Below are 10,741 nucleotides of genomic sequence, written 5' to 3'. Positions count from 1 at the left end.
AACCACTGTTATGATCAAGATATGTATCTAGCGTCAAATAATATTTCGCCACATGGTTGATAAGTCGTAAAGAATATTTCTTGTATGGTGCTAAAGTACCCAGTTGGAAGAACCATACATTTACTGAGGGTAAATCAGAGGCTTTCCATTCTCTAACCAGACATTTTCTTCCAAGCATAAGGGCTGTATGTACCCAGTCTGTATGGGACATTTTTTTGCAGGACAGGACAATATAAAGGGAACCAGAGAGCCATCACTCTCCCTGCATCTCCAACTCTCTGCACTAGAAAGCCTGCATCTGATAAAGTTACTCAAAGGCAGTTCGAACCATAAGTTAGTGAAGAGAAAATTGCCATGTTGTCAACATCCAAAAGCCGACTTCTATGTGTTTTGGAATGAAATAAGACAACCGTATAAAATGTGTAGTATTTTTGACTTAACTTCTTTAGCATTTTAGCCTGTGAAATGCTGTCGCTGCCTGGTTGGCCGATCACTGCAGCCACGATGGGCCTCTTGGTCTTGAGAAACTGGAATCTCCGGTGGAGGAGGCCTTTCTCCAGCCAGTGTGTACAGAGCCAGGTTGAAGAAGGTGTGGAGCACTGGAGATGGTATAGGCTGCATTATAAACTGGGTGGTTCGAGCCCTGAATGTTGATCGGCTGAAAGCCGTATACCACGGGTATGAAAAAAAATATATATATATTTTATTGCTCTAATTACATTGGTAAACAGTTTATGATAGCAATAAGGCACCTCGGATGTTTGTGATAAATGGCCAATATACCACGGCTAAGGGCTGTATCCAGGCACTCCAAGTTGCGTTGTGCATAAGAACAACCCTTAGACGTGGTATATTGGCCATATACCATACCCATTCTGGCCGTATTACTTAGTTGACGCCCCTCAGCAGTATACAGGGCACCAGTGTTTTGGCTTCCATCCGGGTATACATCCGCATGGCACGGAGGAAGTAGAAGAGGATGAAGCACATTACAAACACAACCAGGATCAGCACAGCCAGCCTGCGGGCATGCACACGGCTCAAATCAAATTTGTTTGGTCACATACACGTGTTTAGCAGATGTTATTGCGGGTGTAGCAAAATGCTTGTGTTTCTAGCTACACGGGTTCAGTAATATCTAACAATTTCAAAACAATACACACAAATCTAAGTAAAAATTATGGAATTGGACAGCCTTCGTGGGGCCCATCGGTCACCGGCATAGCTCAGGCACACCACCACCAGGGGGAGTAGGTAGCCCAGGACTGGGAATAGCCAGGCATAGACCCATTAGGAGAGTAGGTAGCCCAGGACTGGGAATAGCCAGGCATAGACCCATTAGGGGGAGTAGGTAGCCCAGGACTGTGAATAGCCAGGCATAGACTCATTAGGGGGAGTAGGTAGCCCAGGACTGTGAATAGCCAGGCATAGACCCACTAGGGGGAGTAGGTAGCCCAGGACTGTGAATAGCCAGTCATAGACCCATTAGGGGGAGTAGGTAGCCCAGGACTGTGAGTAGCCAGGCATAGACCCATTAGGGAGTAGGTAGCCCAGGACTGAATAGCCAGGCATAGACCAACTAGGGGAGTAGGTAGCCCAGGACTGTGAATAGCCAGGCATAGACCCATAGGGGGAGTAGGTAGCCCAGACTGTGAAGCCAGCATAGACCCATTAGGGGGAGTAGGTAGCCCAGGACTGTGAATAGCCAGGCATAGACCCATTAGGGGGAGTAGGTAGCCCAGGACTGTGAGTAGCCAGGCATAGACCCATCTAGGGGAGTAGGTAGCCCAGGACTGTGAATAGCCAGGCATAGACCCATTAGGGGGAGTAGGTAGCCCAGGACTGTGAATAGCCAGGCATAGACCCATTAGGGGGAGTAGGTAGCCCAGGACTGTGAGTAGCCAGGCATAGACCCATTAGGGGGAGTAGGTAGCCCAGGACTGGGAATAGCCAGGCATAGACCCACTAGGGGGAGTAGGTAGCCCAGGACTGTGAGTAGCCAGGCATAGACCCATTAGGGGGAGTAGGTAGCCCAGGAATGGGAATAGCCAGGCATAGACCCATTAGGGGAGTAGGTAGCCCAGGACTGTGAGTAGCCAGCATAGACCCACTAGGGGGAGTAGGTAGCCCAGGACTGTGAATAGCCAGGCATAGACCCACACCTCTTCTGGATCATTACTAGCAAAATCCAAACATGAACATCATTGTAAATAAGAATTTGTTCTTAATTGACTTGCCTGGTTAAATAAAGGTTAAATAAAAAGAATACATACATAAATGACGTTCTCAGTCTTCTCGACAGTGGTCATGTAGACCATGGTTGTAATCTTCAATATAGATATGAACCATACAGCCGAGCAGTCGATGACAGCCCAGCTCTTCCTCTGTACCTGGGCTGCCCTCAGCGGGTGGACCATGATGACCACATAGTGGAACTCACTCAGGCAGGTGAGGAAGAGGATGCTTCCGTACAGGTAGAAGTAGGAGCTTAAGCCTACAAACATTTTCCAAGTTGACAATTCCACAATGCTGTGCGGTTTATAGTAATGTACTGTTAAACCAACATTTCTTTGAAATGTATGGTATCATTTACTGTTTACGCCTAAAATCACCCAGAGTGCATTGCCATTTACGGCAATTGACCGTAAATAATTAATATGGTACTTTACTGTTCATTTTATTGTATAATACTGTCAAAACAACAATAAAGTTTTACACTGTACTAATGAAACCAATTAGTCCAACTTACTTTTACATGTTTTGTTGCCGAGGATGCTGCCATACAGGTTAAAGTGAGAGCTACAGCAGACGATGGGACACATGACGTCGCCCATGATCCAGTCGTCCTGGATGTAGTAGTGGACCAGGAAGGACTCAGAACGTACAGGAGGTCTGCCATGGCAAGGTTCACCGTGATGATGCTGCTGCTTTTCCATGGCCGCAACCTGACCACGTAGATAATGATTGAGGTGATGTTTCCCACAAGCCCCAATACCAAGATGATCCCATACGTGACCGGGAGATAGTACCTCCTACTGTTCTCATCAACTGGGAAACAGTCAGTGGCCTCACTGTTCACTTTTTCTCTAGACATGGTTGTGTTGTAATATCCAACAAATTGACCTAAGACACAAGTAGAGAGACAATTTGTGTATAATGTTATCCCATTAGAAAATTACTAGTTGAATTTATCTATGTGGTTTAAGAAAGTGTTTATTGACACCATAAACTGCGGTGTTTCTCTAGTATCCGTCTGTCACTCCTGAATTTCCTGAATCTTCAGGCAGCAGTCAGTTTTAAGAGCATCCCAGAGCCCTCCCACACAGATTTAGTACCACTGCCTACCAACAGAGGAAGTAGTACACCCATAAGAGTCATACAGCAAATTGTAACAGGTTTAAAGTTCTCAAATGTGTACTCAAGCTAATCAGGCACGTGGTTAGATTTTGGTATTTTATATCACTTCTAGAGGCCTTATCAAAGGCCAAAGGACATGGAAAATACTCAACCATTAAAGGTATAAGACTTCCTGCCACTGTTCCCTGTACACATTACATTTTTTGGGTCACTACTACCACATATCGGTTCAATTGGTACAGCACTCTCATTAACGTCTGGCACAAATGTAGCCTATTACAAGGCACTCCCCAAAATATTTAAATTAGCCAGAAACAACAATACCATGTAATTTAGTAAATCGTAGAAATGTTGTACACACCTTGTTTGGTTGGTTCACTTCAGACCTTGATGTCTCTCAATCCTTTCACTCAAGAATTGTTTGAAAAAGTTCCACGTTGACAATCCCACAATGCTGTGCGGTTACAGTAATGTAGTGTTAAACCAAAGTTTCTTTGAAATGTATGGTATCATTTACTGTTTACGGCTAAAATCACCCAGAGTGCATTGCCTTTTACGGCAATTGACCGTAAATAATTAATACAGTACTTTACTGTTCATTTTATTGTATAATACTACAATAATAAAGTTTTACACTGTACTAATGAAACAAAATAGTCCAACTTACTTTTACATGTTTTATTGCCGATACACAAGTGCTAAACTGTAGTAAGCAATGCCTGCAGTATTGGGATTTGATAAGAATTCAGACTTCTCCGATCCTACATACTTGAAAGATGTGTCATGTATCCCTCTGCTTGACCAAGGACACAAGTGGCAGTCATACTCCACCTCCAGGTTAGTGTTCAACTATTGACCACACACTAATGGTCACATAGAATGTCCTTTCACTTCCTTATTAGAATATCACGGAAACAAGCCATCAATTGTCCGCTGAATCGTCCCTCGACACAAAAGGAATATTGATGGGACATACCTCTGGGACATTTCAATAACATTTTTATAATAGAACGTAAACTTTCAAATAACTTGATAGAAAGCATTCCACGGTGATTATGAATGATTCTCCAGTGGTGGTCCAGTTTCTTGTGTAGTCCTAAAAAACAGACAGGAGGAGAGTGACATCTAGCGGCCATAAGCTGAAATTGCCTCTTTGCAATATAATTAATACAGTATGATTATAATTTGATATTTTCAATACACTAAGCCAAAATATGTTTTATTTATTCGTTTTTTTAATACATTTTCAGTCAAGCTATTAAGTCCGTCCAAACCCATTTTTGCACAAATATTAGGTCCTTACATTCTTGCAATAATAAAGTATAACGCAAAATTACATCTACATGTGATGTATGGGACAAATTCTGAAGTTATCGTTAACTACATTTTTTACCGTTTTTAACCATATTCACTATACTATACAAATATAACAAATATATTGTTGTCAACTTGTCAATAAGAAAGTGATTTTTTACCACTAAATGGGGCATAATATCAGAAACTGATTCTGAAGGGAAAAACACTATAATTGTATTGTAGTTTATGGAATTAATATTACGTTAAAACTTGACAGTATAATAAAATCATATCATATTTTTTCCTCTCATCTGAGAAGTATCAAACAGTACAAGATATACAGTGAAGATGAGGAAGTGTGTATAACAGACAATGACTATTAGGTAGATGGATGAAGTGATATTCATGGGTGTGCAGACTGGCACCGACAAGTGTAGGAGGGACGTGGACACTGACCAGCCATCACTTTCACATTGACCTTCTACCCACCTTCCCGTTGGCTCCGGATAAATGAGAAGTGCTGATACACAAACTGGAGAGGAACTGTCTCTCTCATTTCCTGTTTCTATTTCTATGTTCAGTACTTCTTCCCTCATCTATAGCATTCTATTTCTATGTTCAGTACTTCTTCCCTTATCTATAGCATTATATTTTCTGTGTGAAGCACTTCTTCCTCATCTATAGCATTATATTTCTATGTTCAGTACTTCTTCCTCATCTCTAGCATTCTATTTGTGTGCAGTACTTCTTCCCTTATCTATAGCATTCTATTTTCTGTGTGCAGCACTTCTTCCCTCATCTATAGCATTATATTTCTGTGTGCAGTACTTCTTCCCTCATCTATAGCATTCTATTTCTATGTTCAGTACTTCCTTCCCTCATCTATAGCATTATATAACTGTGTGCAGTATCTTCTTCCCTCATCTATAGCATTCTATTTCTGTGTGCAGCACTTCTTCCCTCATCTATAGCATTATATTTACTGTGTGCAGTACTTCTTCCCTCATCTCTAGCATTCTATTTCTATGTGCAGCACTTCTTCCCTCATCTATAGATTATATTCTATGTGCAGTACTTCTTCCTCATCTATAGCATTATATTTCTGTGTGCAGCACTTCTTCCCTCATCTATAGCATTATATTTCTATGTGCAGTACTTCTTCCCTCATCTATAGCATTATATTTCTGTGTGCAGCACTTCTTCCCTCATCTATAGCATTATATTTCTGTGTGCAGTACTTCTTCCCTCATCATAGCATTATATTTCTGTGTGCAGTACTTCTTCCCTCATCTATAGCATTATATTTCTGTGTGCAGTACTTCTTCCCTATCTTAGCATTCTGTGTATCTCACTCTCATACAAATAAACACAAGGGCAAACGGTTTGAATAGGCTTTATAGGACCTTACCCTTATCCAGTAATTTTGTCTCAGAGTTGTAATGCTTTAATTGCTCTGAACGTATTGATTTAGCACATCGACTGTAAATATTTTCAGCAACTGAACTGAGAGAAATTATGGTTACAGTTTTTCTCAATTGCTAAAACACAATTTCTGAAATCTTGCTCCATTTCCTGAAAACATTCAACACAAAACCTCATCTCAGCACTATTTACATAACCTCTGACTCCTCTCGCAAAATGAAACATTCGCCTCAAAACAGTTTTACCTGGGTTCAAAAATCAAACACTGCTCTCAAATCATAAACAAAGTGACAAAATGATATACACTCTCAAGCAGTCAGTAAACAATACACGAAAAATAGAAAACACATTGTTCAAAACATACAATTCTCAGGGAGAAGTACATTTTTAATCTAAAACAATATTAATATTTTTCCGTCATTGTCTATTGATGAAAAGAAACATGTTCTATCATAGTAGCTCAAAATTGATTCAGAATTACTACTCTGCTTTGCAATTTTGTTTTTTGTCTTCCTCCTCCTTGTACCCCTATTTTTACAGTACTTTACCCTGCATCTCACAAACTTGTCCTTTGTCTCTGTGATACTGTAATTCTTGTTCTTTGTTTGATTGAACCTGCAACCAGTCAAAATCTATTGAGCAGTCAGTACTGTTAATAAATGGAAGACAATGTTCAGGGCCATACAATTTGTCCATTGTACAGTATACAGCCTACATGCACTGTACTACAGTATACAATACTAAAAGGTACAAAAATCAAAGGAGTAAACATGTGACCAATGTGCTTCTTCTTGTCTTTGGGCTGGGTCAGGCCAGAGCACTTCGTCGACATCACAAAGCATATTGTCCCTCCTGAGGCAACGGGGGAAGAAGCCTCTCGTGTGCCGTATCCAGCCTGACATGATTTCTCACCTATATCACCACAGGCTAAATCCATGGCTTGCAGCAGATTTACTCTGGTGTAGGGTTGTCTATCATACACTTTCCATCTCCAGAGGAGAAAAACTCCTCAATCGGATTCAGGAAAGGCGAGTTTGGAGGGGAGGTACAAGTTCATAAACTGCCCATTGATGTTAAACCATTCCCGTTATCTGAGCAGCTCGGTGGAAACGACATTGTCCCACACTATCACATAGGTGGGAATGGGATTCTCATTTAGCTCTTGACCTGCTGCTTTTGAACCTGCTGCTAAAATAAATATCTCTTAGATTGGCAATAAATCTTAGAAGGTGCTGGGTGTTATATGGCCCGAGTGTAACATGGTGATGTAGAATACCATGGTTGCTGATAGCAGCACAGATTGTGACATTGCCACCTCGTGACCAGGGACTTCAACAAGGCCCGCTGTCCAGTCATGTTTCGCCTCTCCTTCTCCTCTTTGTTAGATTGAAGCCTGCTTCATCGACAACGATGAACTCATGGGGTCTGTCCAAGGATTCCAAGTTAAATATTGTCTGTTTAGAAATACATATACTGTATGTAGGATTTTGTAAGTCGTACAGAGACAGTGCTATACTGTAGAGTACAATTAGGCTTCTGATTCCACATACATTGTATGTACTGAAGAGTAATGTCATTCACATAGTATGTGTTAGTACTGTAGACAATCTGGATTACAGTAAATGTTTCTGAATGTACACTTACTTGCACATACTGAGCTCGCAGTTCTTTCACCTCTTGGTGAGTTGCGCTCAAAAGGTACTCTGTATACTTGTTTCATTCGCATCCTGTTACGATGGAGACACGGTCAATTGTGGAAATGCTCACACTGTCGATCCCTGGAAGTGTGTGTTGTCTTGTATCACTCGTTCCTGGATTTCTCTGAGTCGTATTGCATTATCTTGAAGGACCATGCCAACTATAACGGCCTCTTGCTCCCGAGTGAATAAGCTGTCCTCCACCTGCATGTGGCAGCCTGCAATTCTACAAAAAGTAGTTTGTGCAGTTACAAAACATATTCATGCGTAAATACATACAGTGATTAACTTTACAAATGTCTATTGAAACAGCTGCATATAGTGTAGTACAGTAAATTTGCAATTACAAAAATACAGTAGTATACTGTACCTGTTCTCTTCTTGATGTCCTTACTATGTTGGACACAGAAAATCGGCTCAAATTGGGTTGCACTCTAAGTCCTGCTTCCCTCATTGTCAGTCCATGGACAAGAACATGGTCTATAACTGTTGCTCGAATTTCATCAGATATTTCCACTCTTTGTCTTCCTCTTCCTCTTCGTCCTCCTCTTCCTCTTTCTTGCCCTCCTCTCCTCGTCGCCCACCTCGCATACTAACTCGTCCTCTGTCCTCTTCATATTGTTTCTTCTATCCATTCTCAGACTTTCTCCTTCCCACCTTCAACAACCTGTTGGCTCTCTGAACTGGCTTATATTGCGTTTTGCATCATTTGAAACAGGTTAAATCAATTTTGAGTGGTTGTGTTCAATCAATGACATGTGTTCTCTATTTGTATTGATTGTTGCACTTGTGTTTTCCAGTATGGATGACATGTGCATTAGAGTGCGAATGTGTTTTGAGAATGAGAATGTGTTTAGAGTTTTGCTGAAAAGTCTAAGTGAGATCTGCAAATTGTATTTTACCATGTGAAATGGTTTTAAGGTATTGACAACAGACTCCATAATTAGCTAAATGAGTCCAGGCAACTGAGAACTTTGTTCAGCCAATGGTTTTTAGTGTTTAGCAATTGAGAAAAACTGTAAGTCCAAATACATCCAGCAGCAGGAGTGACTGCTGTTGGAATAGGAGGTGCCTCAGGTTGCTGTAATACTTCATACAACAGAGTGTGTAGTGTGGCTACTATCAAACTAGTATTAACAAATGACCTAAATAATAATCATAACAATAATACTAATAATATATGTGTGTTGGTGTGCGTGATGCCAGAGAAGTTTGGTAATCACTCATTATTAGGGAAGGAAACATTTTTAGAACAACCACTTTTTCAAAAATATTTTTTTTGGGGGGAACATTTAATGACAAAAATGTATTGATTGCATTATTTTTAAATTTTTTTATCTTATAAATTAGCTCATAGATTCCAATATAGCACACAGAGGAGGATAAATCAGTTGATGCCTCAACAAAGTCAATGGGTAACTGTTTTCACTCTCATATTGTTCTCTTCCATATCTCAGTCTGTTTGACCAACCTGGTCAGCGACAGTGACATTTCTCCAGTCCAGAAGTGAGAAGGTGGTGACCTTTCACACACAGCTCTGATGTCTCTGCTTCATTCTTTTGAAGGGGAGAGTCATGTGACAAGATCAAAGATTGGACCTCTCCTGGTGGTCAATATTGAATCTCAAAGCTACATATGACATCTGAATCAAGAGTCTAATTAGTCTGACTTAGTTTTAATTTAGCTATCCTTCTCAGAGACTGATCCAGTTTAATGTAGCTATCCTTCTCAGAGACTGATCCAGTTTAATTTAGCTATCGTGCTCAGAGACTGATCCAGTTATTTTAGCTATCCTTCTCAGAGACTGATCCAGTTTAATTTAGCTATCGTGCTCAGAGACTGATCAGTTTATTTTAGCTATCCTTCTCAGAGACTGATCCAGTTTAATTATCTATCCTTCTCAGAGACTGATCAGTTTAATTTTAGCTATCCTTCTCAGAGACTGATCCAGTTTAATTTAGCTATCGTGCTCAGAAACTGATCCAGTTTAATTTAGGCATTATTGACCGGTAGAAGGATGGCATGAATGGAATTTCATCGTAGTAGATGACTTTAGATGACAATTTATATGGCTCTATCATTTGACAGTGTGTTCCTCTGCCGTTTTGCCCCACCTCTTCTTGACAGTCACATGATTGGTGGGTTGTGGAGTGGCCAGGATAGCGAAGCCCAGTCAGCAGGCTTCCCCCACCACCAGTCTGACATTCCAGTCTGGTTATCTTTGTTCCTATGCCTAGAACAATACCGGCTCATCATTCCACACATACCACTTTCAATTTAGTGGAAGGAATGTGTTTGTCTCCATAAATACCTCCATAATCCCATATCTGACACTCAACAAATGACAGGGAAAAGACATGTTCCATGGTTACGTGACAGAATATAGGCGGTCTGTCAGAAGAGATTAAATAAATAACAAGAACGTCCTGTGACTTCCTGACTAGAAATGGACCATCTGTGTGTAAATGTCTTAACAAGCAAGAGTCACATTAAATCCTCACAATCTTCCTCAGATATACTGTCCTTGGAGAAAATGTCACAGGCTTATGCAGTGTTCTACCTTGTAGAGATTTCCATAAATACAAAGGTTTGCTAACCGTGTACATCATTAGTGTGTGATGTCCCCAAGACCGATGTTATGGTTGATACATTAGGTACAACTGCTGGTGTGTGTCCTGCAGGCATGCATGTGTAACAGAGTGGCCACACAGGCCCTAAACATGATGTCAGTGGTAAAGTTCCGGGCTGATAGATTTCATTGACCACTTCTCCTAGGTTAACAAGTTCACAATAAATACTGAACACTTCCTATAGCCATTGTAGCAGATGATTTCATTACTCAATTTGCCTGATCGAAACGCTTTAACACATCCTCTCTGAACACGTTTAGGTTTAGCCCTAGTTATTTGTCTGCTTCTAAACTGTCCTGATTTCAACAAGGTATAGATGGACGTTGTATCATTGCCGAT

The 10,741-nt window shown here is 40.7% G+C and overlaps 1 pseudogene; it reads right to left on the bottom strand.

Annotated features, from left to right (window-relative positions):
* On the bottom strand, positions 1 to 3,094 carry LOC112071549 (2-oxoglutarate receptor 1-like; annotated as a pseudogene).
* Between the last annotated feature and the right edge of the window lie 7,647 nt (positions 3,095 to 10,741).

This window comes from Salvelinus sp. IW2-2015, unplaced genomic scaffold (assembly GCF_002910315.2).
Source record: "Salvelinus sp. IW2-2015 unplaced genomic scaffold, ASM291031v2 Un_scaffold1637, whole genome shotgun sequence".
Classification (NCBI taxonomy): Eukaryota; Metazoa; Chordata; class Actinopteri; order Salmoniformes; family Salmonidae; genus Salvelinus; species Salvelinus sp. IW2-2015.
The sequence above is the reverse complement of the archived record's forward strand: the minus strand, read 5'-3'. Positions and strand labels throughout refer to the sequence as shown.